The 24,703-nt window shown below is 41.7% G+C and overlaps 1 protein-coding gene and 1 long non-coding RNA gene across 4 annotated transcripts in view; one reads left to right on the top strand and one right to left on the bottom strand.

Moving 5' to 3' along the window:
- Positions 1-24,703, top strand: part of LOC100651803 (chorion transcription factor Cf2) — a 69,438-nt gene that overhangs the window by 28,485 nt on the left and 16,250 nt on the right. The window lies entirely within an intron of this gene.
- Positions 7,573-21,667, bottom strand: LOC125385510. Its single transcript, XR_007224898.1, has 3 exons — positions 21,330-21,667; positions 14,014-14,183; positions 7,573-10,832 (listed from the first exon to the last, which is right to left on the bottom strand). It is a non-coding gene; the product is annotated as an uncharacterized LOC125385510 (long non-coding RNA).

Genomic DNA, 24,703 nt, shown 5'->3' with positions numbered 1-24,703 from the left:
GTATAGAGTGGCTTAAAAATATTTTATGGCGCGGCAACGGTGCAGTTCCCGTAAATTTATATCAGTGTTTTCAGTGCTACAAAAATGATCTCAGGGACCATATGAAAGAACATAGAGCCTTATGAATAGCCCAGGTCTGAATTCGACTTTCGTCTAGCGTACACTATATACTTACATGCGTCTGGTAATTACAAAGTCGAGCCGACCACGCGCCATCGTAACTCGCGCAATTGACGCTAATCGTCGAGACACGTTTTATTGGAATTCATATACCTATAACGTGTAGAATCTATACACCTTCCCGCGCCGCGAGATTTCACGGATTTATTTCATACGGTGGCAATCGTCAGCAACTAGGCGAATATTCGAGCGTTGATTGAATCTCACTCGCCAGTCTTATTGAGAGACACGCGATACTCGCATGGACAGATCCACAAACCGAACGAATCATCCTGAAAAATTCCCTGCTACTTCTCTAAACAGGTGTTACGTTAATAACATAGGACCAATGGGCGTGATTCTTTTTCCTGATTTTTGAATCGTTCGCGTGACTGACACCCATCGAACGTACCGATTACTCGACGATCTTTCGAAATTGTTTCTCGATACGCACGTCGTTACATCGAAGGAGAACACCGTTCGATACAGAGAACGAGCGTTCATTACGGTTACTTACTACTTCCTTTATAGCAGGTTCGCGCGTAAAGCCGCGTGTAATCCCCGTTTTTTGTATTTTTCTCGTTGGTCGGAATTTCGATGCAACCAGCGAGCAAAAAGCTGCAACTGGAGCGTTATACTTAACGCGGTCCCAGAGTTTCGCTAATTACATACGCTTCATACAAGGGTGATCGAGTCTTGTTTTCTTTTATTGCGTTCAGAGCCAACATTAATAAATACATTGAATCTATCGAGTAGGAAATGATAGGATGTACTTTTTTCAAAAGAGGACATGTAAGAGTTATTCTAACTGAATGGATAACCTGTGAATTCGATCACTTGCCATTGGATATGATCGATTTGAATCGATTCGATCATACGATATTCCTTCATATTCCTTTTTCCTCTTTCCTCTTTCCACTTTCCGCGTACCTATACGTGAATAGGTATGTCTGTATTGTTCATGATTTACATCTATCGATCTTCTTTAATCGGATCTACATACATAAAGTCATGCACATCAAGCCGTAAAGATTATCTGGTAGGATGATGGTTAAGCGCGTACCTGCTTTTCGTCAGCGATCGATGCTCGTCACGCTATTTCACGTTCTCCATATCGAATTTCCATCGAAATCGAAATTTCAAGTACCTAATACACTATTATACAATTTCCGACTTCTTCGAAAGGATATACGTTCACGCGAACATTTCTTCTTTTTTTCTTCCATCCTTGCACGCCTAGTCCACTGTCGCGAAATAAGAAAAGTTACATTCTCGGCTTTCTTGTCCGGGACTTTGCCCTTTGCAACGATTGGCCCGTTGCATTACGTCATCTCGGCTACCGGCAGTCTTGAAGGGAACAGGAAAGAAAGAAAAAAGAAGAATGTGCCGCTTCGGGTCCGATGCAAACGAACGAAGTAGGTCGTCCTCCTAAAGTCTCGTTGTCATCGGAATCCTGGGAGACCCTTCTGTCAAAGGGGTTCTCAATCTGGTTCATCGACACCAAAATCTCGATTTTCCTCCTTGGAAAGTTTCCACCTCTACGATTCCACGGTCATCGTATCGGCGTGTTTCTCTCCGGTTTTTTTATCAATGACTTTGCAAGAATGAAAATTCTCACTTCACACTCTACCAATGTTGATCTCAGATTTTGTCGTGGATCAACTCGGAAGCCTCTATTTTGTTGGACCTCCGGATGCCTCTCGACCACGTCCTTCTCCGATAACAATGCCTTACACTCGGAATTAAGCGTAATCTCCAAGGAAGCGGCTAACCAGACACGGAAATATGTTGACTCGTAACAATATCGGATCAGTCCTGCGGGTGTATGTATTTCTCACTTGGGAACGACCTAATCTATGGAAATGTCCCTGAAAATTGTAAGTGGCTTCATAAGATAACGCGAAAGGTTTATCGGTTAGTTTAAATCAAACGCCTCGATTTATTTATCACAGTAACGTCTGTTAAACGTTCCATTTATACCAATGATCGAGTGATATGGATCAAGTGGTCGATCTACTTGCTCCACTAACGTTGTCCGATCATCTAAAAAGTATGAGACTCGACGATGTCTTGAGAACCATCGAGTTTCTCATTCAGCTGCCCCATAGAAGTCGCTAATTACGCGAGAGCTACGCAGTGGCATCGTGCTATCATCTTCACAGACTTTATCTTTCGATCCCAACCCCTAATCCTCTTCGTCGGCTGATTCTTTTACCTTTCGAATTCCTAAATTCCTGGACTCTCGGTTTACGACGAAAGTCCATCTAGGAGGTCGAAGGCGGCTTGTCCCATTCGTTACCGGTAGATAAGCTGCTTCTTGGTCCACGGTGCTCTTCTCTTGTTGCACGAAGGGCGCACCGCGACTAGATTTCCTCTATCGCTACGCTTTTTATTTCCATACGAAATTTTGATTCCTGTTCAGTCATTCTGCTTGTCGACTTTCTCTATCGTTACGTTTTTCATTCGCTCGTTCATTCTCAGATAAGATTTCGATCCTCGTTCGATTACTTTACAGGTAGCTCTGCTCCTATATCGTTACCTTTCTCGTTTCTATACAATAAAACTTTTGGTTTTCGTTCAGTCATTTTCATTTTCTTTCTCTAATTTATTTAAATGTACCGACAATACAACGTTATTATGAATGTCATATATCACTTAACACATTCATGAGGAAGACGTCTACGCTAGGATATTTATTAATGCCACATTGATCAACTCATATCTATTCAACAACTATATAACCAACATAGAGGGTCTCGCTAGTAACTTTAAGATCTCAGATAGTATAGAAAGTTGACGGATGAGTTTACCATCGGTGGTCACGAGCAGCCGTATATATACACAATGTATAGCGCGACACCGGGGATCACGTCGCAAACGTGTTAAGCCACTTCTCCAGCCAGCATTCCCTTTTCTCGTTATATTTACTTTGTATATAAGTGTAAGATAAAATGGGACGATAAGGCTCGGAAATAAAGTGTACAATTATATAAAATCTAAGATGCGTTTATTACCGATCCGTTCATAGTTAGCGTTCACAGATCAAGAGTGACAATTGTTTTATTTCTCTGATTCTTACATGAACTTTTGATTTGTCTTTGCAGTTTCGATATTTTTTCCTAATTTATTAAAATATTCCGATAACGAAACATGAACGTCGTATTTCAGTTAAGTAGCTTTTTGATTCGTAGAGCTGTTTCTTCGTTGCACAGAGAACAGCGAAGATGATACTTCGTCCGTCGTTTGCCTATGTTCATTCCTTATATGCACTTCTGATTTCTGTTTACAGCAACTCCGATATTGCTTTCTAATTTGCTTAGATGCCATCGCAGATAGCGTATCTCAATTTCGTCCTTCACTAGCGAACACTTCCGGATTCGCATATAGAAATGCGGGGGAAGATTTATTCCTGCCGCATTCTTCGGGGCGACGGAACGAGCCCGCTGGCCACGCTGTTAGTCAGTTGGTCGGTGTACCTGTTCCCGGTTTAATGGATTCATTTTGACGGTTTTACGATTCGCTGGGAGGTCGATGTCTCCACTCGAAAATAGACGGTCATTCGGGACATTGTTACTACTCTCGATGTGCGACGAGGGCGAGAGAGTGGTGATGAGAGACGAGGACGAGCCGAGGAAAAAGAGAGAAAGCCCGTGGCGAGCGTATGGAGTGGCAGTGAGTGATTTAGAAAGCTACGCCGTCCGCCAACGCGTGAAACCGCGCGAATACGCGCTCGATCCCCCAAGATAAAAAGTTCTCGTCCTACGCGTCGCGGTGTCGATGTCCTGCCGAAACTAACCAGCTTTCCTTCCCTTTACGCATCCGTGCGCGTAATCGTGATATACTTTATTATCTCACTTATAAATGCTAACTCTCTAAATAGATCGTCACGTATCTTCTCCTTATCGGATTTTAATTGTAATCGCGATCAAATTGCTTCGTATCTGATCTAGCGTGGATTTTTAAAGCCTCAGAGTTTGTTGACGTCGTGATACTTTCGTCATATATAACCGATTAAAAATCTTCGAAGCTTTCGTATCTTATCATAGCGCGTCGCCTGATTCCGATCCTCTTCAGCTCGATTACCAAAATGCTTGCAATAGACGCGTTGATTGGAGTTAACCCTTAAACTTTGCGTGATGGAGATAACGTTCTGGGATATATCAACACTGAATTTATATCGAATTACATCGGCTAGAATTGTTTGAGCAGTGACATGATTTATTCCTATTGACTATATTTGAATTCGCAACTGATACAACGCTCGATTCGAAATTCAAAACTATGACAATGATTATTTACGATAACTAAAGTGCTTCAGGATCCGCCAGTAACAATTAAAGCATTTCAAACTCCATTCTTCTACTCCAAGAAATCGTCATCCCCTAATAATCTTCTGTTCGATCGTACGAACCACGACTGGAATCTCGAATGGATACTGACGTCTGTAAGCCGTAGTCTGGTTCGACGAGCCGACCAAAATTTACGAACTTGTCACGAACGTCACGGACAATTCCTCGCAATGATTAGTCGTAAACAACGCCGGTCTATCGGGTTAGAGACAGTAAACGATGGGGGCGGACATTCTAAGCGTTCAGCCGTCCTAAGCTTCTCCCATGATGGTTCTTTTTCTCTCACTCGTGTGCGCTTATTTTTGCCAATTTAGAGAGACAACGAGCGGAGGCATGGAATTCCACGAAGAGACGAGACGTCGCGTGGGGCCACCATTACGTGGCCCCATGGAACAGTCGTAATATCGCGCGATACCACCGCGGATACCTATAACGCAATAATGTGCCGACTTTATGCGACAATTATCGCAACGGTTCATGGGTGTAGAAAGACGACGAAACCAGTGAGATCCCATTAACCGGCTACGGTGGGCGCCCCAGCGTGTGGCACCTGTCCGGAATTGCGTATCTCCCGTCGACAATCCTTCTCCTCTGTTCTCTGTATTGTTTTAGATACACGATGCGATCTATCCTTTGTGGCTGTTTCTTTGTGTTCCTTCTGAGTACAAAAAAAGGATGTACGATCTGTGTATTTAGGAAAAGGATACAGAGGCACGATTACAGGCTGGAGAATTTTTATCTTTGGAAAATTTGTCTGGTGTAGTTTAACGCGACAGTAGTTTAATGTGAATATTTGGGTGGAAACCTGGAATAACGATCTGTAACATATTTTGGTCAAAAGTTCTAGAGTCCTCGACGATCGTACGCACAAGTCGTTGATATTTAGTCAGAACGCGATATAATTGTGAACGCAAGAAATTGAAACACGCTGGACGTTTGAGACTTATGGAACAGTGTAACTTAAAAACCGCTTGTTTATTGAACGTTTCCATTCGTCTATTCGGTTAACGAATATTATAATTTCTCGATAGCTTACGTACGTTGTCTAGTTAATTTCAAAAGCCCATACCGACCCTAAAAAAGAAGTTTAACATCTTCTGGTTTGTGATTTAGGGTAAAAGGGTTTACGGTCTGGAGGCAGCGATGATTTAGCTCAGCTGTTCAGGGATGCAGCGAAGGATATCGTAAAGCGCGAAGAAAAATAGTTTTATCCCTTGAATATTTTTCCTTGCGATCATAATACAGGCAAGCCGTTTATAACACGGTTTTCTCACATTAGAAAATGCTTAAAAATTGAACAAATCAATACTATCCAAGAAAGTTTTTAAATGATTAGGATATATATTGCTAGAAAGAAGATAACTTTTAATAATAGTCGCAATGATCGTTAGAAAAAAATAAAAATTAACGTGTATTATTTGAAATTAATATATATATAACATTTTACCAATTATCGGTACTTTTAATAAACATACTTTCCATAACTATAAAAGGGAAATTCTCTAATTTCGTTAATCTTCTTAAACTACCCTACGTCATTTTTTCACGATACGTCGGAACTTTTTTCTCGAAGATTCAGTATTTTCCTTACTCGCTTTAACGGTTTTAATCTGCGTTCTCAAACTCGATAAGAAAATCTTTTCAGCTGAAAATAGCAGTCACTTTCAAACGAAATAGCGATCTCGCGATTTTCGATCTCCATTGTACCAATTTTCTCTGTCGTGTAACAATTCCGTGGATAAGGCGGATCGAGTCGAACGATCGAGCATAACAAAGCGATAATTACCAGGGCCTCGGTAACAGGCAGCCGCCACGGTAATTGACCGAGGGCTTCCCGCCGTGTAACGGCGCAACAAACTTATTGTACTCGGACACGAGCGGTGCCACTTTAATTCCGCGCGATATTCATCCGCAGATGGGCGGCGAATAGGCGCGTAGCAACAGGCCGCGTCTCTTAATGAGGCGGTCCGCTGTTTAACACGTTGATTGCCGCGCGAATTTTATATATTTTACCCTGGAAGCTGCAACAGATTGAAATATCACAATAATATTATAATTAGACTACGGATTTCTGTGCACATTTATATTTGCACGAATACGATTAAAAAGACAGAATTTCTGTAGAAAATTGTTTTACTTATCGAGTATTATAAATAGCACTATACTTTAGGTGTTTTATAGATCTCTTCATATTACGTGCGTGCATGCAATTTTCCACTTTCAAATCCTTTATATGTTGTAAATACACAAAAATCTATAGTCTAATCGCAACATTTGATTCTTACGAAATGTTATATTTTATTCGCGCACATTTCACTGACATTGTTATCAAAGTTGGCCAAATCGTTGACGATCTTTCAGTCGATGAAATTTATCTTATCGTTCAATTTTAATCGTTTTAAAGAATTTAGTAACATAGCTGACCGATGACCACCGTGGCAGTCAACGCGTTAATTTGTTGCGTGCGAGAAGTCCGAGCTGCCGTGTAACGAGAAGTCGCGGTGACTCGCCCCGGAATTCTCTTCTTTCTCTCGTTCCTCATTTCACGGCGCGAATGAAAGTGCCGCGTTTCGTCACGAGCAATAAATCCTCGGTATTAACGAAGCCTTCGGGATGCACGCGAGATGAAAGTCGATGAATGGAGATCGTTAACTCTGCCGGCATCTCGCGACTTTTCGAACGAAAACGGGATATCGGAAAAGAAAGAACGAGTCTTGGGACTAAGAGGTGATATTCGTTGTCGATTACGCGAATCATAAAAATGTTAAATGTTGTTCTTGTGGAAATAATCGACATGGTTTATATCGCTAATGATATTATTCATGTACCTGTATAGAGATAGGAAAGATCAGGTCGTGGCGTTTTGATTATCAGGTTGAGGATATTTATGAGCGCAATTGAGAACGTAATGCCTAGACGAAGATTTACTTTGCATATTTCATATTTTCATAGATGCGCAAACCACCGTAGATTATCCTCACTAGCTGCTATAAACTCTATGTTTTCGAATAACCACTTCGTGACCAGGACAAATAACATGTCTATCAAGTCAAAAGAAAGAATCTTCGAATTATTCCATATTTTATTTATTATTTGTTTATTCGTGTGCTCAAGCTCTCTGACATCCAACACGCAAAAAAAAGAAAAAAAAAAAAAGAAAATGCACGCTTGAAGCAATACAACATCGTTCTTTATTGATCCTGTTAGATGCTTTTATGCAGAGAAATCGATGTCTCATTGTCCTAAGAACCGAAGGGAAGCGTAAATTAGCGATGAGTTAGCCGATAATTAGTCGCGGCATTTAGCCGGTCGATTCGATGGTTCGTCGGGCGTGCGTTCAGGGCAGGAGAAATTTTTAAAAATACACGCACACTCGATGAATATCGTGCCGTAAAGTAATAACGAAGTTTGTGACAGCGAACGCGGCTAAAAATAATGCCGTCCTGAGGAACGATCGATGGCGTATTCCACCGTGGACGAGACTGGGTGGAAGGGAGAACGAAAAAATCGGCGGCTTTGAGAAGGAAGCGGCGAGGACGAGTCCGTACGACGTGTAATTAAAACACGTTAATTCGAGTCAATTAAGCTGGACGCTTACGAAATCACAGCCGCCAGAGTACGCTGCCAATATTCTTAATTACTTACGCCCACGACCGTATTTCTTCTTCGTCCAGCCCTCTTTTAGCCGACGCGACGCGATCGAAAAGTCGCTCGCGATAATTAACCACTGTCTGATACCGGTTATCGCGGTTAAATCGTTGGTGGCGGGTATTAAAGACCGTTCTTGAAAATTTGTTTTCAGAATTGACTCGAGAGTGACCTGTCTGTGAAGGCATTTTGTTCTTGTCTTTTGCGTGGATACTTCTCTTATCGTGTTCATCGTTCGATAAACACAAACGTATTTTATGTATACAATTTAACGCCTTAATGCATACGCCTTTTCATTATTCAGCGGTTGAAAAAGATTCAATTCTTTTTATGATAGAAAATAGCTGACAGTGATAATTAATTGACGCGATGTATCTTGTATGAGATATAGTTGTTACAAAAGATATTTTAACTCCCATTATTGGCAAACTAATCGTATAAGAATACCACTACTAGGAATGATATCGAATTTAGTATACTTGGGCCTAATTAATTATCATCTGACTGTTATAATAAATACAGTGGTATAGTGATAAGTGCAAATATATTTCGTAGTCACTGCTCGGCGATTCATAATGTTCATATACCTACCTATTAACTACATACACCTATACGCATTACATACATAGGTATACAATCATACTTCACCACAATCACGTACTTTAAAAGATTAATAAGCACGAAACTCGATAAGAATCTCATTTTACAGTCCTCTAACAACAAGTGCATCTGACTACTCTAACAGAAAAATTGTTCTCCATAATTTATTTTATTGTTCGTTACAAAGCACCGTGTCTATAATTCCGAAACATTTACCGATCTACCATTGCTATAGTAAAAGGGTATCGTCCGATGTAAAGGAAGTACGATTACGGTAATTCTTTTTTTTTCCCCCTTCGGCAACGAAATAACAATCGTCCTGTTTGGTTCAGTAGCAGGGAAACGCGCGTTCAAAGCAAGATCCGTTTCTGTATCTCGATTTGCGGTTTTTCCGTTGGTGTTGTCGGAGGAAGAGCCTTGTTCCATTGATTTTTATCGTGGCAAAAATTTCGCGCACCGCGGCGTACCGCGGTTGATCGCGTTTTTCCCGTTAACATTGTAACGCGCGTCCGTGCCGCGCGTTTCGAGCGTCTTCGTCCTCGCTGGCGCAGCCCAGAATTCCGTGCCGCCTCTCCCGAGTTGGCCAACCGATCCTTGACGGGGAATCACGAGTATTCGATCCCTCCCGTTCTTGCACGACCTTTTTTCCTTCCTCTTGGTTCGTCGTTGGAGCGAGGCCGGTGTACACCGTACCCGGCCACGAAAGGAAACCACGCGAAACGCTTTTATTGCGGCAATCAAACCGCGTTTCTTCGCGCGGAAACTTACGAGCATACGGCCATACGAAAACCGATCGACTACTCCGTATTAACACGTTCGGCGCATCGTATACGATGCCATAGCCTTTGCTTCATCCGCATTTTCTTCAGCACATGCAATTCGTAGAAATTTTTATACCATGTACACGCACCGTGTTTTAACATATTCGTTACTATCGATGAATATTCTATGACTTCTTTCAACTTATGAGAAATTTAAAGATGTAAAAATTCGTGAAACGAATATGATATGCAAAAGTATATAGAATATTCAAAGTAAGCTATATATACTGCTTATAACCTTTCCCACATCTCTATTTAAATTTTATTCCTTTAGTTCTGTACATAAAAATATGGATTCAAAGCGTAAGCGATGCTGTTGCTGACGTAGCTGTTGCGTTTTTTGATTGTATGTTTAGATAAAATGATTTGAGAAGAGAGACAAAACAGTGAAAACTATATTGAAATACATAATATTGTTTAGAATAATGATCTCTCTAATGAAAAATAATTGTTTTATCATTCCATTTGACCTAGGTTTTTAGTGGTACGTACGACAGTAGAAATGAACACGACGTATATATACGCACATATAATCTAAAATGCTGGAACAATAAACGCGTTAATTCACAAAGCAATAAAATTGCAAAACGAAAAGGTCGTCGCAGGTCCAAGCTGACGTTTGGAGGCCACGAGCAAATAGTCCGAAGGATATGCCTGTGACTGGCATAAATCGGTATCCGTTATGCGTCTCTCGATTCCACGCAAGGATCTCTCGCGAGACGTCGTGTGCCGTGTCAAGAACGTCGCCCTGGTGGATGGACGCGATGCGCTCGCGAAGAAGTTCCCTCGTTGCTACGTGCACCACGATTTTCTGACATTCCTTTCCCATTCACCTATACCAGATACGATCCTAGCGAAGCGTTTAATCGTTCCGCGTGGTGAGTCGACGGCTAAGCAACGACCGGAAAAGACGCTCGTGGGCGGAGAAGAAACTTTAATCGCAAATTTTCTTCGTAGCTAATCCCGATCGAGCGCGGATGCCGTGCCTCCTGTTCCTCTTTTTTCCAGCTGCTTGGTAACATCGAACGATCAACTTCGTTTACTCTTGCGCGGTTTAATCTTAGTTCTCTAGTAGCGTATCTTTCGAAAACTTCATAATTTGTGTAAATTTGACGTTACGTATGTGCACTATCTTCTATCAGAACGTTCTGATATTCTGCCATTTCGAAACCAAAGTTTCGTCGCTTTCTTCATGTTACGTCGTTCGTTATCGTTTGTCATTATTTCATAAGAATCTGCACGATTATAAGTTTACCTGGAACGTAAAAAACATGGGAAACTTTGAATATTTCAACGTATCTCGAAAGGTGAGAAAATACAAGATAGAGACATTTTTACCAACGAGAGCAGTATACATTCTAGTTTTACTTTGTTAATATTTCTACGTGTAGCGTTAAAGAGGATAGCGATAGTCATTTGCGAAATAATCATACTAAAAGTTAAGCTACAAAACCTTGCTCTTTGGAAAACTATATGAGCTATTCGACTAACAACCAAATAGCGGAATAATCACAGAGGTATCGTTCTCTTTCCTTCATAAAATCATTGACTAGATAGAAGACTTTAACCTAAGTACCACCTCGCGATATCCATCGCAACTTTGTAAACTCGCACGCAAACTCGACTTATACAGCGTAACATCCATCAAATTAGACGTGCTCCGTTTCGAGTAGCTCGTAAACTCGCAAAGTCGCCTCGACCTAAAGTTGACTTTAATATACCAGCCGCGTGCTATCAAGTCACCGTACGCTTCTCGAAAAATACAACGTGCGCATTCGTATCAGAGTGCTCCACCTCCTCTCTCCGCAGTTGATTCCACGAGATTCACAGTGCATCCGCCGGCCCGATTAATCACGGCCGTGTCAGCTACCTATTTCGGTCGGTCGTGGTCAGTATCTCCCTGTAATTCGCGCGCGGTCGGTTCACGAAAAACGGTGGACACACCCCCTCGGTTCGTCCTATATACGTTTCGTTGTCCATACGCGGATCGTTGGAGGGAAGAACGGATCGACGCGTTTAGCGAGCGCGAAAAAATAGAGGATACGCGTTCGTAACGAGGTGCAGTGGCGGCTCGGCCGTAGCGTGCTCCTGGTGTGGCACATACAATCGTACGAAGGATTACTTAGCGCGGTAATGACGATCGGTCGGCAGATGGCGGCCACGATAAAAACTCGCCTTACCGCGGCCCCGTACTCGCCATATAATACCTTCTCCATCCGTCCATCCATCCTTACGTGTCTTCCTCTCCATCCCCGCCGGACGTTCTCTCGCTCCTTCTCTTTTCGTCCTTCTCGATCTGCTTCGGTTCGCCACCGTTTGTCTTTTTAACGGAGGCCTCTCCGTTGCGGCTGGTCCCTTCATTTATCATGTTCCAATAATTCCACCGGTAATAAAATTGATTTGTTCGTGGGCAACGATCCTTCTTGTCTAACGGTAACCAGGCTGGAGCGCGGCTACGGGCGCGGTCGTGCCCGATATTCCTGTAAATTCGGCTGAGATCACGCGCCACTGTTGGAAAACGCTGATACGTCGGCGGAATGCGATCTTTCGAAGATAAGAATAGATTTTTCTCGATTCACGAATCCAATAGAAGTGACGTTCAGTCGCAGGTTCCTAGTTATCTGTTTGTAAAGTTAAGTAGTATTAGATGTCTTTACATTCAGTGTAAAGTATTTGTACATCGCTTCGTTTATTACGGCTTCTATGTAGCAATTAATTAGGAGCAAGTGTATTGAATTTCATATTATTTTGTACTACTTTCATATGGCTGTAAGAATTTGGTACTATGAGAGTGAAATGTAGAATTGGAAAATAAGGGTACGTGTAAATAGCTTTTGTAGTCAGTTGTATATACCGTGTTTATTGCGATATTACGTATCCCTGATCTTTTTACGCAACTATAAGGAAAAATTCTAACAATATTCCAATTTGTAGAATTCGAGGGCGGAAATTTACGTTGGAGACAAAACGTTTGAGAGATTGTGCGACGAGATACCAGCGGCGTTGAAATCACCGGTTTTCGAGAGAGCTTCTTTAAGTGGACGATCGAAGTGGCACGTGAAATCAACGAGTGGTCGCGGAGGAGACCGAGAACCGATTTCTTTGAAATTTTTTATCGTATCGTCTGGCGCCAGGAAATCGTTCCACCGTTGCAATATGGACACGGCGATGTTTTTTCGGAGTAATTTCGCGCGGGTGCGTAATAGGATGAGACTCCGGAACGTCTCCGTAACGTCGTTTCGGCGGTACGTTTGAGGAACTCTGTCAGCGTGCGGTTAATCAACACTTCGTTCGACCAGATCGCTTTTTGTCACGTCTCTGGTTCCCCTGTTAATTTCTTGCTACACCATGAGATTTCATTTCGTAACTTTGAATTCATGCGCTACAACGTTGGTGTATTTATTTACTCGAGGAAGACAGCAGATCGGTGGTGATGAGTGTATCGTGGACGGTGTGGCTTTCAACGGAGACAGGACACGCTCGAAATGATGCCGTGGACACCCACGCCGCTTGTATCGAATGTCGAACCAGGATTATCCCGTATTGATTTACGTGTTCTCGGACGTGTTCACGCTCGTATCTCGATTCGATAATCCGATGTGCACGTACGCGATAAGGCAAACTTGTACTTGGCTTCCATCGAATCGTAGTTTTTCAGAAATTAATTGTAGCAACGTTGGGATTAGATGATATTAATACTTTGAAAATGGGATTTCGATTTGGAAAACTTTCGATATTCTATTTCCTTCGCTTTTCGAATGGATCTGTCCAATATTTCATAGTCTGTTTCGTATGTTTCTTACGTATGTATTTGACAATTTTGTTATTCTATTTCTTCCAATTACCCGACGTCCGTAATTTTAATATTTAGATATTTGTATAATCTTAAGTCGTAAATAAAATCTACTCTCATATTTTCATTTTCACTCTCTTCTTGCTACGGTACATTTGCCATAAAATGAGAAACAATTTTCTAACCCTCTCTATCGATCCAATAAAATGAATTTCGAAAAAAAGATATTTCTTTGCTTCTTCGGGCATCCAAAGAACGTCGTCCATAATGACGGAAGGTTTTCTAGTCGAGGACGCGTAGTAATCGGCGGTAACGCGTTTCCGGTCCAGTGACGGTGGCTAACACCTGGAATTGCTAGCGCTCGGTCAGAGTCGCGGGTGAAAAACCACGAAGAGCCGGATAAAGAAGATCGATACGTCGATGGCAAGGGGATACAGTCAATGACTCGGTGCGATCTGATATCTAGATACGGTGATACCGTTCGGAGAAACTTTGAAAATCCGCGGGTATGCTCTCGTCGGTCGAGCTATATAATTTTAAAAGGCTCTTTCGATGTCTGCCGGTGATTTATGTAGAAACGCGTCGCGTGTTAAGGTTGTGCACAGAAACTGTGTTTCAGTCGACGAGCATAGCCAATACTCACGGTTCCATTCTGCTGCGGATAATCCTATAAACTCTGGTATATTTCACGTTTACGGTCCCCGCTGCCGCTCTCGACACTTCGTTGCGTTTTAGCGCATCGACAAATATTTATCGTGCCATTCAATCCTTTTTCCATCCTTTTTCCGCTTTCTATTCGTGTTTCTTTCCGTGCTGCGAATAAATCATAGTAACGTCGATTAGTATAAAGCCGGAAAGAATCCCAAAAGCATATTCTATTTTATTGCGTCGCGTTTTCGTTTCGTGAGAATTGTCAGCGAATAGAGACATCGTTGTTGGATACAATTGTCTGTATGCCATTCGATGGATATTGCTTGCCTCCTTTCATAGCAACGTTGAAACATAAAATGCAGTGGGAACAATTAAATAGTTAATAACGATTAATGATTGGTAATTTATTGAATGATTATGTCTGGATACTGCAATCTGTCAGAAACGATCGTCCGAGATCGGGCCAGATCTCGAATCACAAATAAGAAAATGACTCTTCGTATCGTCCATATCAGTCGTTTCTTTCGAAATACTTTAAATGAAGTTTTCTCCCATAATGACGTAGAACGATTAGGCCAACGATTGCATCGCATAAAAGAACAGTGGAATGTTTCTCTCGGAATAAGGAAATCGTCGTTCGATTAAAGAACGTTTAATAATTGTGAGAAAATTGAAATTTCTATATTCATCAACTATTATCCAGTTTCGTTATTATTGGTATCATCGTCAGTCCGTATATTCATCGATTCTTTGTTATTTCCGATTATTTTGTACGTGAATTTTCTCGATTTTCCGGATAGTTACCAGAAGCCGGTTAAGTAAAAGTTGCAACGTTTCACGGATGGCGATAATCAATTAGAGAACAGGTTGTCCGATGTTAAATCGGTGGAAAGCGTGGTTCGTTAAACGAATTATCGCTACGCTCAAAATGTTTCATTTTATGGTATATATTTCACGATGCACGAGTTACACGCCTTTTATTTATGTGTTTGATAGTATAAAATACACACAAACGCACACGAGTTATGTTATTAAATTAGGAATTTGATTTACATAATATTTAAATAATATCTAAATACAGAAGTGATAGTTCAAGCATAAAGAACGCAGCGATGTATGTAAGTGAGTATAGATGAACAAGTCAGGCCGAACACTTCGTTAGTAGAAGATTCCAGCGGTTATCTAGTCACAGATAAGTTGGATAACAGTCACAGGGCATTTTTACTGTGTCCGGTTTTTGCCATCCGGTTTTCGTCGTCCGGTTGAAAATGAACGTTGGCCGATTGCCGGCTGGTGTAACGCTCGTTTTCTACGCTGCCGTGCCGATTACGCGCATAATCGTGTGGCATCAAAAAAGCATAGTAAAAAAAGAAAAAAAGAATTAAATAGCACCGCGACGTAGAAAACGTGCGTTATATCAGTCGGTAGTCGGTCAACATTCATTTGCAACAAGACGACGAAAGCCGGACAATGTGAAAATGTTCATACGCGTATATATGCAACGACTTTTAAAATAGCAATATAAGGACATTGGAATTTCTTTTTTAGATTTTAATTAATCCTCATATATGAAACATAAAAATATTTCCCTTTTACAGGAGAGATATTATATTTTAAACGGAAATAACTTTTTAATTCAATGAAATTACATTAACGAAGTTAAGTTACGTTACACTCTTGTAGGTAATTATAACGGCGTCTATTATAATCGTCGATAGAAACCGCGATAGCTCGAACATTTATTATTCTTCTCGACCGACGTCGATCTCTGACGTTCTTTCCCATTTTCGCGTAGTTTTTTTTTTGCAACGCTTGATATGCAAACGCTTCAAGCGCCACGAAAGAAGAAATTCTATCAGGAAGCGTAACCGTCGAAGGTGACGAAAAAACGATGATTCGACGTTCCATCGCGGTTGGGCTCGTGCTCGAACGGAGGAATGCGACAATAACAATGTTGCGGAAATGCGTGCGTGTTGAATGCGTGTCTTTGTTGTTTCGGTTATCATACGCACGCGTGCGTACACGATTGCGTTACCAGAAATTCCTTCCGTTACAAGCACGTTGGTATTCACGACACGTGTATAATAATCGTAGGATTCCTTGAGTGTGCCTCGAAGAAAAAGAGAATCGAGACCGCGATTACCGTTCTTATCGAACATGCTGATTAGCGACACGAAGGTTGATTAAATCCATATTTATTAGAGAACGAAGTCCTGATTATCGAGCGAAACGATCAGCGACGATGGGTGTGTCCTCCTCGAAGGGAAAATAGAAGCGAGATGAAGAGATGAGGGAGAAGGGTTTGAAAAATAACCGTTCGATCCGTATCGGGAGCGTTACAGTTGAATTCCACGGACTGGGAAAACGAGCAATTTCGTAGTCGTGGTTATTTAGTTTCTATTCCGGGCATGGTTTCGTTCTCGATACAGTGTTCTTTTTTTAGATAGGCAGAGGGGAAAAAGGAACGGACGAAGTCCGAAGCCGATTAAAAGGGTCAGATCGGTGGTTCCGTCGCGTTAATTAATCGACCCCGTTCACAACCGCCTCTAATTGGAAATTTCCATTTTCCGTCTCGGCTGTGCACTTGACTCTGCGCTCCTCGCCTCGCGTCCAACATCGATGCGGTTGCCGATCGAATCGAGTCGCTGAATTACGCGGAAAGGCGTTTTCTTGCTAACTTTTGTGCGTCGGCTGACCTTGAATCGGTTTACAAACGACTTTGATCGCAACGATTCCGCGTGTATGCATTCCGACAATTCGCGTGCGTGCGAAACTTAAAACACGGAAACGACCAAGGTCGAAAAAGAAACAGCCGAAGAGAAAGAAAAAGACGAAAGAGATATAAGCAGGTCTAATCTAATCAATCTTAATGACACGTCCCTACTACGACCGTTGTGAATTCTTCGGTCTCTCGAGAAACTCTCGAAACTACCGAGTTCATATTCTCGACAGCAATTGCAGTCATGGAGACCGTAGAACGTGGCAACCAACACGGTCGAAAATTAATAGTTAATTCAGCCACAAACGAACTCCCAGCTTTTAACGTTGCCCCGCAGCCGCGAAAGATAGATCTGGCGCGCGGCACGCGACGTTCATTAAGCCTTCCAAGGCCGGCTGACGAGGTGGGTCTTTTTTACTGGAAGGCACGGTGCCCCGTGCGATATTACGTCCCCTCTCGTTCCCGACCGCTGTTCACTGCCGTCTCGTCGGGGGTGGTTACTTTACGTGCTGGCTAATTTGCACCGGCCACTCATCATCCTCTGCCGGCTTATTACTCGGCTCCTTCTCCCATTCTCGTTCTATCTCCGTACTTATCTTTCTCTAACTTTACTTACCATGTTCTCATCTTATCCGTCCCGTTTCTTCTCCTTTTTCTTCTTCTTTCCTTTATTCGGCCGCATATAGATGTTTTCTCCATTTTCGTAACGAATATTTTCTTCTTAAAGACGGTCACCGATGACTATAATCAGCAGGATATTTACGAAGAACGAGGTTAATGCGAGAAGTTGATAGGAAGTTATTCAAATCTGCGAGGACCATTGTTTCGTCGAGTAGTTCAAATCGTAAGGAATGAGCGTGTGCGTGGCACAATAATAAAAATCTCGATAATTACGTGTAATAGAGTTAAATTTGTCCTTCGTGTAAAAAAATCGAATTAAATCGCGATTATTCAATCTTGACACTTTCTTGAACTCATTTATGAATCTTGACTCATTTATCTGCATGTGAACTTGTACTTTTATACGAATCGTTTGCTCCATGAGTTCAAATAAATGAAATTTCATTGCTTATAGTCTGTTTCATCGTATTTTTGGTCCAATGCACGCTGTAAACCGTTCAAATTCAGCTAGTAGGTTAAATTTCTATAAATATTCCATTTAACATATCCGAATGTTTTCAACGAGTTTTAACTCGCCATTTCTAGTAAATAGTTTCTCACGATTAATCATTCGGTTCGTTAATTCTCGCAGACGGTTTATACAAATTTTGCCTGTTATATAAGACATTTTGAAACTTTATTAACAAGTATGACATTATGCTTGATATCATCAGGTATCCGACTAATTATAAACAAAGTTCCACTTCTTTCTTTCTTCGTATCCGAGAGAACGTCGTCATCCATTTGCGATTACGCGGCACATGCCAATAAGTCGTCGCTACGATGCTGCTGGAGCTTACTAGCTGTAACTATTAACTACGTCCTGTAGACTAATCGCGACGAATAGTGGACGGAAAATTTCACCGGTGCGGGGCGATACTAAATAACGCGTAATGGGCTTGTAAACGCGGCGGCCCCGCGCCGCGATGGATATTAAATGAGCGGGATTAGACGAGACCGAGAGGCCGCTGCAACGCGAGCAATTAAGCTTCGAGGGAACTGGATTCGTATCGTGGTGTACACGTATAGCAGTTCCCCCCTTTTGGTCGAACGTGACGGGTATAATTTTGATTAACCGGCTCGGTTAAACGAGCCGGTGCGCGCACGGTGTGTCGCGGCTGTTTGTTCTCGCCTCTCCGCCGATAACAAATAGCCACGTATTTACGTAACCCGCATCGCGACACAGATTATACGACAGTCTTCCATTTGTAACCTCCATGCTAATCACAAACGACTACCTGTTACTCTGACATTAAACGAAAATTTCATGCGTGACTGTACTCGTGAAGTATGAAGAAGAAAGAAGCGAAGTCGCGTGTATTTCAAATCGGATCTTCTATCGTATTGGCCGAGAGAACTTGGTTCGATCTCGCCATTTTTCCATCCTATCCTCTTCAACCGTGTTGCCACACGTGTTCGAAAGAAAGCGATTGGTTGCAACGAATTTGACTTATTTCGATCCCACGTGCATTTACGGCTGTATGTATGGATATATATGGTATACCGTGTATATAGTTACTACTTTAATATAGTAGAATCTGTACAGTATATCTAAGTATTATAATTCAGAAACGTATTTCAGTTCTGGACGTTACTTTGCTGTTCGTTTCATTAGTTTTTATATCGCACCTCCTCGATATTTCATATAATCTTGCCATAGGCTCGTTCGAGTGATTTTCTCATTTTTGATATTTTGTACTTGCCACACCTTAAATACACGAAATTTCCTCCTTCTTTCGTTGCCACATTAATAGCGACGTCTCATAATGTACAAGTTTGATAATTCTGTGAAAAATTTAAGATTCGCTATGTCAGATAATTCAAGATGTTTTGCCTTACTGTACGCTATAATGAAATTCGTAGTGTATCAGCTTGCTTTTCGCCTATTAATTAACCAGATGCTGCTAAATATATTAAATTTCGTATTATTTAGTACCGGTAGCTCCGTATAATCAATAAAAAAATTTCTTGTTATGAAAACGAGATGTATAGAATCTGATGAAGAAACGCTTCGTTGAAAGATGAGCCATTCCCTAAAGTGAAAGTGGATACAACTGAACTTTTAGAAATTTTAATACCAAAACACGTTTGATCTATCCCTATCTTATACAATCTCGTCGTTACATATTTCGCGTTGTTGATCGATTCGTCGAATAAGCAACTCAAATACTTTTCGTAGCCACTGTATGTATAAGAGCGCGAGAAACCTATAAATCTGCGCCTTAATCGGTGGCCGGTATCCACGCGGCTCGTAATTCATTCGCGTGGAGAGAAGCGCGCGATTCGTCTGACCAAGGGGGACAGGCCAGCGACGCGGCTCGTTTCGCGAATCATAGCGGGGCGATTATTTTCGCGAGTGAAAATGCCATTGCTCAGCTTGGCTAGATGGCTCGGCTCGTTAAGTGCGGGGGCTGACATCAAAGAAGGGCCACGGCCGGCTAAAGTGCTAAAAGCTGTGGTCGGTTGGCCGAGCTGTGTTGGCCGCGTTCTATACTCGGCCAACTTCTCCGGGGCTACCGATACACACCGGTGTGGACTGCTTTACGCGATGGCGTGCAAACTGCCTGCAGTCCGCTGCCGAGGGAAACAAGGAAACAGAGAGGGCGAGGGCGAGGGCGAGGGTGAGGGCGAGGATTTGCATACGGGAGATCGCCGCGCGGTTCGCATATGAGGGGAATGTTTACGATATCCGCATAATGAGGGCGTGGGTGTTTCTATTAAGGCGCACAGCCAGGCCCTGCATGGATAAGCGTTGCCCTATCCGAGCCATGGATCTCCCTGTTACTCTCTTCCTCCCTCTGCTTTCAGCTTTGCATGGCTGTTACCTACCTTGCTTTTGTCGGTCGCTTTTTCTTCTCTCTTTTTTTTTTCTTGCTTTTTACGACCATTTTTATTTGGTTTTATTCCTTCCTAGCTGTTCTTTCCTGTCTTCTCTTTCTGATTAATTGACACAGGAAAGACGTGTGGTTGTTTTTCTCGAATCTACTTCGATCGTTTATAAACGTCGAGTATCGCCTACTTGTTTTGAGTTTCTCGAGTCTCGTTTATGTACTGATTATATACGTATATATGTAACTTGAAATTGTACGTTTTACCCACTTGAAATATCGTTTCCGATTTCAAGCGAAACTAACGTTTTTTCAACTATCCCTCGATTTGGAAACAGAGGAAGAACAATTGACAAGTACCGTAATTTTAATTCTAGTTCCCGGCTTGTCGCAACATTTTCGGTATTTATTCCTAGGTAATTTACTGGAACCGAAAGCCCGAAAGAATTCTTCAAGAAAAGTGTGCAGAACGCAAGCGACGTTTGTCAATAGCGCCGCAAAGTCGCTATCTCGAGCGTGGTAAAATCATGCATGACGTTTAAACGACTAATTAGTCGAAAGTGAAAATTATCGTAGCACTAAAAGCGGTCGTAACTCAAAATCAAAGTCACATAAAACACGCGTAGCACGATTTTCTCCATCCATTATTCCAATCTACCATCGAACAAAGTTTCAGAGGGACATGTAGATGTATAGCTATGGAGCAACGCGCGTTCTACTGCCACGTAGCAACACCTGAACTCTACATTAACCTGATCAAATACATCGAAACATATTTAAACCGGTGCGCTTCCGTCCCATAGATTACATTTCACCTTTTCCGCCGTTTCTCTCCCTCGCGGCTGTTATTATTCTAATTTACGAGGAATGGTTTCTGTCTTGCGCGACTGATCACGGATACGTCGCGGATAAGTTATTAGCCTAATGTTACGCTGGAATTAACTTAAATCAGTCATTTATCGGTAACGGTTCGGGGAAATTGCAGGAAGACAGCGAGTAACGAAACGCGAGAAAGGGAGATAGAATGGCTGGATAATAAATGAACGTTGTCTAACGGTATAGTAACTAAATAGTTAACCACACCGCGTTACTTTTCCTTACCTTTTTCTTCATCGTTATTAACGATTTTTGTACCGCGTTCCTGAGTACTTTCTCGCGTTTCTTGCGCTGATCCACAGTTTTCCGTGCTTCGACAGTTCGTGCCAAAGAAAGAAACGATCGTCGAAAGAATCCACGCCAGTTGTACAGTATACGGTGATTCTCGGAGGTAAACGAAGGTACACGAAAGAAACTACGAAGTACGTATCTTGTTCAGAGAAGATGTTGCGTGCAAAAGCGCGGTCCGGCGACAAACTTCGCAGACGTGTCTCGTGGAATTGCCCACGCTTCGGCCAGCCTCGAATTAACCCGCAATTACGCGATAACGTTTCTCGCCAGATTCTTTCGATGCATGGCGTGACACGTAATTCTTCGTTTAAAAGTATTCAGATAGATAGTCGCATATGATAACTAATTTGGATTATTAAAGGAAGGATCAGTCGTACATGTACAGCGAAATACAATAGAAAATCTAATAATCCAGCTAGCAGGATCGATTAAAGAAAAAGAATCGATTAAATTCTTATTCCAATATCGAATGTATGACTTTTTTTCTCTGGCATCAAACAGCGGAAATCAATTTACATCTTGCAAACAAATATTTTTTTAATGCTAATCTATTATTTCTCGTGCGATTTTAGAAACGGTGCACACATTGATAAATATACAAATGCAGTATTTAATATAGAAATTTATGGCACACTAACTTTCAATTCAAGCGGTAATTACAAACCGGTAGTAATTACATTTTTCGTGTTATATATTAATTTGAACCATCACGTTTATGATGAAAACTTGCATCAATCTCTGACATTCCAGTTCTTCGCGAAGATCATTCAACAGAAAAACTTCGGAGTTAAACTTCATTTCTCTGCATCGTTGAACGCTTTATGAATACTTTATGGACACTTCCTTCTCAACGAAGTCGAACATCGAACGTCGATACAGGTTTTTTACTTCACGGCCGTGTAGACATGTTACGCCGAGCTTATTTCACTTTTTAGTTATCATCGTCGACGTAGCTGCAGGCTGTACGGCCGCTTTCCTCGGTCCATTCCCTCCTGTCCATCAAGATTTTAACTAGCTTTCTCTTGATTTTTCTCGATTTTCCTCTGGTTTTCTGGTACTGGCATACAGCAGAAGCTAAGGTCGCCGTTACAAGCGTTACGGTGTGCATCCGTATTCCGTGAATCTGCAGTTCTGCTGCACTGCGGTGCTATGATTCTTCCAATGCGGCTCGAAGACACCTTTGCGCAACAAATCCTCCGCATTCTGGCAACCACTTTCAAACGTCCCATGAAAAATGATTAGTTTACGAAGAGATTCTTTACTGGCTGAAGTTGGTTCGTTGCACTGCGATGATATTTGTGGAAAATTTTACAGTGTAAAGGAACTCCAAGTTTTATTTTGTGAGTTTATCATATAATTTATACTTTATACATTACCTACTTATTAGTTTGCTATGGACACTTTAGTGCATTATATATACGTGCTAATGTTAATCGAGAATTTCAATTTTTTAAAAGGAACACTCGATCAAATACAAATATTAGCACATTAATGCATTACCCATACGCAGAAACAATATTACGATATGTAACAAAATTATACTTACGTAATTTGTAGGTATGGACGTGTAAATCAAAATAAAATAAATGAGAAGAATATGCAAAATTTTGATATAGAGAATTGTGTTTGATGTAGAGAATTGTGACCATTTCTACGACATCCCTTGTTACTGTTTCTTACTTTTATCACAAACTTAAGTCGAGGAACCAAATTTTCTTTCAAGAATAGTTATTGATTCGCATCGTTTCAATCTCGTACCAGAACTCCACCCAAAATATAAAAAATCTTCTCATTTGTTGAAACGAAAAGTTGGTCACAAAGATGCGTGGCTCTTAACAGACGTAAAGAAATATCTTCGTAAAAATGTTTCGCTGCAACTAAAAATACCGCCAGGATACTTGTCGAATCTCATATTTTATCAGTGGTAGCCGCGTTACAGAATATTATACGCGAGAAATATGTTTCATCGAATATAACCCTGTGCAAAAATATCTTACTCATCGTATGAGAGCTTTTCCCTTGTCTGCGAATCGCGACGCAGGATTTTCCAGCGATCTCGATAAAATACGAGGTTTTCGCGTGGAGTGACGGGATTCTGGAATTTCCATCGCGAACCGGTGGAACGGAGACAGAAGAGCAAGGGTTTCGCGTTCCAGTTATTACAGCCGGCGTTATCTGCACGCGGAGAAGATTTTACGAGCGTGGTCGCATTATCAAACGTCGTTGCTCGAAGTAAACGCTTGCAAACGACGCTGCTTGTTACGCGGTCAATGTTATTAGTTCGTGGAATGCCTCTAGCCTGGCGTGACGCAAAGAATCGAGAGCAAATAGGCAACCAGGAGCAAATGTTAAACGAACCAGCTATTTGTTTGCGGCTAGCGAACCACGCTGGCCTCACGCTCTGTTCACAAAAGAGATGCTCCTTCTAACATCTATTTTCCTTTCGTTAATTTCCATTCTTTGATGCTTCTGTTAATTTTCGATCGTTACAAATGTATAAAGCGATACATTGTTCTTAGAAGCCTCGAGTTAATTATTTTAATTCATTACTGTTAAACGTTGCAATCGTAGAGTCGTTACTTTGTTAGATTTATGTGATTGAAAGTAAAAGGGGGACGTATGTTAAATAATAATAAGGATGACAGACAATGGTCGATTATCTCTTTACGGGATTGTTTCTTATGTCACGCGTTAACATCGACGAAGTGTTTAAAATGCTAAGACACGTTCGTGGCCTGGATACATCACTCGCAGCCGTTTTTGGATTCCTCGGAAACTAAAAGCTTGTGAGCAATAGCCTTCAAAAATACACGTCTTCGCTGAAAGTGAACGATCACTGAAAACACATCACGTTCATCAAACAACGATAGAATTCATTGAATAAACTGAATCTCGAGTAATTAGCAAGCCTATCCGCGAGATTCTCGATGAAATAACGACAAAGAGCAACGAATCAAAAACACAATACGTTGTTATTAGAACGAGAAGTATCTACGTGAGAAAGAACGATAAATCAAAAGTAACAAGAGGGAAATTTGTACGAGGTCATCGCATCGTAGGAGAACTTCCATCTCTCACCGATACAATTCCCATGAAGAACAGAGAACATGATCCGGAGAATCCGAGGGCTTGAACATTCCAAGGCTTCGCTGAAGCCTGAAGACCTGAAATCCACCCGCATGAAACGTTCTCGCAGCCGGTACAGGTGAATCGTTGGCTGTTCGAAGGACGCGAGGTCTCTCAGCTGCTGCTTCTCGCCGGCTCCTTTTTAGATTCTCCGGTCGAGTGGCGGATCGCTAATGATCGTT

Source organism: Bombus terrestris, chromosome 7, assembly GCF_910591885.1.
Source record: "Bombus terrestris chromosome 7, iyBomTerr1.2, whole genome shotgun sequence".
In the NCBI taxonomy this organism is placed as follows: domain Eukaryota; kingdom Metazoa; phylum Arthropoda; class Insecta; order Hymenoptera; family Apidae; genus Bombus; species Bombus terrestris.
The sequence above is the reverse complement of the archived record's forward strand: the minus strand, read 5'-3'. Positions and strand labels throughout refer to the sequence as shown.